This window comes from Pelobates fuscus, chromosome 1 (genome assembly GCF_036172605.1).
Source record: "Pelobates fuscus isolate aPelFus1 chromosome 1, aPelFus1.pri, whole genome shotgun sequence".
In the NCBI taxonomy this organism is placed as follows: Eukaryota; Metazoa; Chordata; class Amphibia; order Anura; family Pelobatidae; genus Pelobates; species Pelobates fuscus.
Window position 1 is genome coordinate 185,429,125 of NC_086317.1, and position 6,464 is coordinate 185,435,588.

Below are 6,464 nucleotides of genomic sequence, written 5' to 3' on the forward strand. Positions count from 1 at the left end.
CTGCACCAGTGACTATCTGGTCTATACAATTATGTGCCCTTGTGGACTGACTTATTGGGGCAAAACCGACTTACCACTACCAGAGAGACTCAGAAATCATTGCTCCAATATACGGATCGCTTACAGGGACAAGGGCTCAGAATTACCAGTGGCCAAACATTTCCTGGAGAAGAATAATCCACTATCTATGAAATTTATGGCAATTGATCATATCCCCTTAACTCATCAAGGGGGGGGCCATAAAAAACTCCTTCTACAAAGAGAACTATTCTGTATCAGGACATTAGACACTATATGCCCTAAAGGTCTCAATGAAATATATTATTTAGCCATCTTTTATGATCTAACTGTCACGATTCGGGAACCTAACACGCTAACAGGTCACAGAAAGAAAAGGGTGCTATACCGGTCCTTAGAATGGCCGGGTTAAGCACACTAAGAATAGTCAGGAGAAAAGCCAAGTAAAGGGAGCCAGAAAACAGGAGAACAAGAAACAAGCCGAGGTCAAAGGATGGAGAAGACGGGAAAATCGGAATAGCAAGCCAAATAGTCGGTAACCGGAGAGAGACGCACGAACAGACTGCAATACAGGTATCACAAGACCACAACAGGGCACTGAGAGACAGGAAAGGTAAATATATATATATCCTAAGGTTAATTCTGATTGGATAACTTCCAATCAGAATTAACAATCACACATGGGAGATATTTACACCTCCCACTGTGATTATGGTACTGTGTCTTTAACGCCGGGTCACGTGAATGCGCGGGCTCCCAGCGTGCAGCGTTATACATGCTGCAGCTGGGAGGTGAGGAGGAGGACACGAGCGGCACCTGGAGCAGAGAGGACGCCGCTCACTGACAGGTAGGGGACACTAACACGCCATACTGGAATCAATTCATTATTCCATGTATGACAATACCAGATCTAATAATAGGTCTATAAGATTTGTAAGATCTAGACTGAGCTTGATAATCCCTCTCTGCAAACCTCCTTCTTGACTAAAACATGTAGGAACATCCTATTTGTTCTTGACTGCATAGAACCTTTTTCATGTAATATATGTCTAAAAATGTTGTCTATATAGTTCCGCAAGGTTGACATATGTAATTGTCGATCAGGCAGTGTCTCAGGAGTACATATCACACTGGGTTTACGGATTCCTCACTAATCTGATACAAATATACATGGCAGCTCTGGAAGCCATACCACATATCATATGGATCATATTGAGTCTACTAATCCCTTACTATGATCCTTTTTTTACACGTGTTATTGCAATTTGTAACTATTTTGTTAAATTTGCTCATCTTGCTTAAATGTTCATATTGTATATATTGGTTTAGTTCTCTCCCTGTTGTGATATTAATACAGCCATAATGCTACATATATATGTATTTAAACAAAAGTGGGGTGTCATAAATAGCAGAAGATGGGCCTGAAAGTAAGAGGTGGTGATTTTCTGAGAATAGCCAGAAAAAGTAAATAAACAGAGGAGAGTCAATAAGCTAGTTAAAAAAAAAACAAAAAAAAAAAAACAGCAGAGCAGGGCATGCAAATATTTAGCTGCATATATATATATATAAATTGATCAAATAAAGGTGAAGCAAGAGTATTGAAAAATAACTATATAAGACATTACGATGTCGCTTCACCTTTATTTAGTGTTAAAACCACTATTTAGGTGGCTTGCCCCCCCTCCCTTCCCCCCCTGTAACCCTCTGAAAAGGTAGGAAACAGTGGCGTACATACCAGGGTCGCAGGGGTCGCGGCTGCGACCGGGCCCGGCCCACCAGGGGGCCCGGCCGCCCCTGCGTACGCCCCTGCGTACGCCTGTACGCCACTTGGCCAGCCTCTTCTCCTGGGGGGCCCAGGAGCCGGCCACCTCCGGGCCCCCCGAGGCTGGCCCTGCTGTCACCCGGCTGGCCGGTCCTGCGGGCGCACGAGGGAGCACTCTCCCCTGAGTGCTTCCTCTTGAGCTCCCTCGCGCACCGCAATGATACCGGAGCCGGAAGATGACGTCATCTTCCGGCTCCGGTATCAGTACTCGGCACGCGAGGGAGCTGAAGAGGAAGCACTCAGGGGAGAGTGCTCCCTCGCGCGCCCGCCTGCTTGCCTGCCCGCCGGGTGACCGGCCCCCCAGGAACCCAGCAGCACCACTGGACCCCAGGGAATCCCCTCAGCACTCCAAAAGGTAAGGAGGCTGGGGGGATTAAATTAAAAAAATAAAAATGTGTGTGTGTGTTAGTGTGAGTGTGAGTGTGGGTGTTAGTGTGAGTGTGAGTGTTAGTGTGTGTTAGTGTGTGTGTTAGTGTTAGTGTGTGTGTTAGTGTTAGTGTGTGTGTTAGTGTTACTGTTAGTGTTAGTGTGAGTGTTAGTGTGTGTGTTAGTGTGTGTCACGTTTACATAGAGTTTGAAGGAGCTCAACTGCAGATTTCTGATGTGAATGTGAGGAGTTGAGAAAATAAAGAGAAGACAGTTCACCAGGAAGTTTAACTGATACTGTGTCTTTAATAATTTTGATTGAATAAACACAGGCACTGTATCTTTAAATGGTTCAAGTTGCTGAGTGGATTCTTAGATTAATTTATACAATTGAATTGAAGCAATAATATGAAGGAAGCAATGTAGCTTTAACTTGCAGAGATTCGTTTTAGCTTAATTGATAGAAAACATCTCATATGGTGGTAGAAAGGTAAATAATTAGGAATTACTCCTATAACGATAGGAGGATGTGTGAGCAGGCTGAGCTTGAGCTCAGTAGTCAGGGAAAGTTCGTATAATACAGCGAGGTAACTTAGCTTCCAGAGGAGTTGAAGTTGGTTCCAGAGTGCCTTCCGGAGAGGTTCCGTGGAGAGAGGTCGAGAGGAGTCAAGTGCTAGCCGTGGTCGAGGAAGGAGAAGGAGGTTAGTCGTTTACGAGTCCGGTTCGGTACACAGGTAAGGTTGAAGAGAAAAGTTGCAGCCGGTATAATTCCGCGGTACGCTGTTCATTAATCCAGCGTCTGTTGCCTGGCGCGGTTGCATTATGTAGTGCAATGAGACTGCGTCAGAGGGGGGTGTGGCTACAGTCCGTCAACCCGGAAGAGACAGGCAGTGCAAGTAACGGCCATGACAGTGTGTGTGTTAGTGTGTGTGTTAGTGTTAGTGTGTGTTTTACTGTGAGTGTTACCGTGTGTGTTAGTGTTACTGTGAGTGTTACTGTGTGTTAGTGTGAGTGTCAGTGAGTGTGTCTGCTAGTGAGTGTCAGTGAGTGTGTTACTGTGTGTGTCTGTTACTGAGTGTGTTTGTATTAGTGAGTCTGTTTGATGTCTGTAAGTGAGTGTATGTTTTGTAAGTGAGTGTGTATGTATGTCTGTCGCTGAGTGTGTCTCTGTCAGTAAATGTGTGTGTCTGTTAGCTAGTGTGTATGCGTGTGTTAGCTAGTGTGTATGCGTCTGTTCGTGAGAGTGTGTATGTGCGTGTCTTCAGCACTTACCTTTCTCCAGTGCCGGACTCCCTTGGCGCTGGGGATCCCTCCGCCTCTCAGCTCCGAATGCGCATGCACAGCAAGAGTCATGCGCGCATTCAAACCGCCCATAGGAAAGCATTACTCAATGCTTTTCTATGGACGTTCAGTGTCTGAGAATCGCGGAAGCTCCTCTAGCGGCTGTCAGTGAGACAGCCACTAGAGGCTGGATTAACCATCAGTGAAACATAGCAGTTTCTCTGAAACTGCTATGCTTTCAGCTGCAGGGTTAAAACTAGAGGGACCTGACACCCAGACCACTTCATTGAGCTGATGTGATCTGGGTGTCTGTAGTGGTCCTTTAAGTGTGTGTGCATCTGCATGCACTGGTGTACATACCGCGGTCGCAGCCCTGCAACCCCTGCGACCAGGTGCCCGACGCCATGTGTTGCGGCCCCGCCCCGCGCAGAGTAAGCGTGCGGGGGGGGGGCACGGATCAATTTTCGCACCGGGCCCCATAGGTCATGTGTACGCCACTGGTAGGAAAACTTATTTCCAGCTCTGCTCGGGTCCATCAGCGCAGGCCCCACACCCGATCTGCCTACTTGCTGACATCATTAGAATTAAATGCTATAGTTGTTCTGGTGACTATACGGTCCCATTAATAATGTGGTGCAATTTTAGACACCAGTTTTAAGGAAGAATATTGCAGAACTAGAAAAAGTGCAGAGGTGAGCTAAAAAACTAGTAAGGGGGTTGGAAAACATTGTTTATAAGGAAAGGCTAGAAAACACTAGAATTGTTTTCCCTCAAAAAAGGCACCTTAGATGGGATATGATCGCACTATACAAATATATATATAAAGCCAGAAGCACAGAAATGTGCTAACGTAGACAAGAGGTTACCCGTTGACTGGAAGAAAGGCACTTTCGCTTACAGCAGAGGAAAGGGTTCTTTACAATAAGATCAATAAAGATGTGGAATTCTCTGCCTAAGATTTTATCATTAGATTTAAAAAGGTTTGGATGCATTTTTGCATCCAAATATTCAAGGATTTATTTAAAATATATGTAAACATGAGTGCCTTTATGGAATAAAGAAGATTTTTTTTCCCTTTTTGGGACATAGCTACTATTGTTTTTATATTTTTGCCTTCTTGTGGATCAAAGCATAAAAGAACAGGCTTCACAGTAGTACTTGTTGGACTTTAGTTATTTTTCAACCTAGACAACTGTGTCTGACTGACATAGTGGACTTTTCTTAATTTTTATAATTCTGCTGAAAGTAAAACAGTGGAAGAACCAGAATTAAGACAAGTATGTTTACCTTAGTGTTACACTTTCAGAGGTTTCGTAAAATACTTACTTAGCCCTATGATTTGTTATGCTTAAATATTGATGATTGGAGTCTGGATTGTCCTTTGGACAACAGGCTTTTGTATTAGTACTTGCTTTAAGGGATACTAGGAAGCAAGGTTAGAAGGAAAGTGGTGAATCATTCTTAGATATACAGTTTTGCATTCTTGATGCCAGCTCAAAGCAAGGCTAACTAGTGTTTTAGCAACTGAGCCTCTGTCTCTCAAAAGAGACAGCCTAAATGTAAAAGTGATTGTCCATCAACAAGACAAATTATATAGTTTTCACTGAATTTGCTGTGACTAGCATAAAAAGCATCAGAACCTGTCCACTAAATCTTGTTTCATGGATACTGAATTGTTCAGTATTCATCCCTGTAAATATGCATTGCTCTATAATAAATGCAAATAAGCAGAAAATGTTAAATTCCTACCATACCTGTCTGATTTTAGATTTCTTTAGTTTTCCTCTTAAGGTGGCGCCTATTCACCGAAATAGTGTTGCGACTTTTGCAATAGGTAAGACAAACCTAACATGCATTTTAAAGCACAAGTACATTTACCTTGCCCGTATTGGTGGTTTATAAATATCACATTTACTTGCAACCTGTGCAACATACATAACACCTAGTAGTGAAATTCTTAATTGTTAATTTTAATGTAGTTTTACACATTTTCAAACCTTGCTGTTCTTTCACCATTGTGTGCATGACACACTTTGAGGTTGCTTAAAGCACAACAGTTTATAACAGAACAGTATATTCCTGAGTGCCTTTATGGATTTTTTTCCCTTTTTGTGACATAATTGGAAATGGCTACTGTTGTTTTTATATATTTTTGCCTTCTTGTGGAACAACAGCATAAAAGAACTGTTGTATTTGTATTTTAATTGATGAACTAATTGTAATAAAGATTAATGAAGCTTGAGAAAAATTGCAATCCAACATATTTTGTTCTTCCTAAAATGGCTCTGTCACTTTTTGTCAACATGAGTATTAATATAACCAGAATTAACTTAAAGTAGACTTAGAATTAATGTAAAGTTTTTTCTCTTTAAATCAGAGAGCTTATATTTAAAATTGTTATCTAATTAACACCTTTTTGTCAGTAATACAGTTTTCATAGTCAGAGTTATGATCTCAGGTTATACTCACACCACTAACAAAAGCAAATACATATTTCTTCACTGTTTAATGAATATAACTACAATTATTGAAGGTATTACTTGTTAAATAGAAGAAAATGTTACTCAATTGCACTTACCCAATGGATGTGTGTATAGGATACCGTGTTAGCTTGCACTGAATTCTTCTGTCTCTGGATTTTTATTTTGGGAAATCAGAGACAATAGAGAACCACCCAATTAACCCATTAATTGTTAGAAATGTATGATGAGGGCATTGCTTTATTTGTCTCTTTTGTAACAAGGGGGATTAATTTGCACCTGTCTTTTGAAGAATATCTTGTCCTCGGTGTAATGATGCATATAAGGGAATGCTGGACATTTTAATCCCAGATCTTATTATGGAACAGGAATGCAGATAGTTTATAGTCCCAGGACTGTAGAGTAGAAAACTGGCACACAATTCATGCTTTAAGAGCTCATATAAAACAGTGGTAAATAGCACATATTGTCTCTGTTCAAACCTTTCATACCTTCCC

The 6,464-nt window shown here is 41.8% G+C and overlaps 1 protein-coding gene across 1 annotated transcript in view; it reads right to left on the minus strand.

Annotated features, from left to right (window-relative positions):
• The window catches only part of TNNI1 (troponin I1, slow skeletal type), a 281,023-nt gene extending 274,937 nt beyond the window's left edge, over window positions 1–6,086 (minus strand). Inside the window, exon 1 of the mRNA XM_063453173.1 lies at window positions 6,066–6,086. The gene's annotated coding sequence lies outside the window, so the exon portion shown is untranslated. The remainder of the gene's footprint in view (window positions 1–6,065) is intronic.
• Window positions 6,087–6,464: the final 378 nt, after the last annotated feature.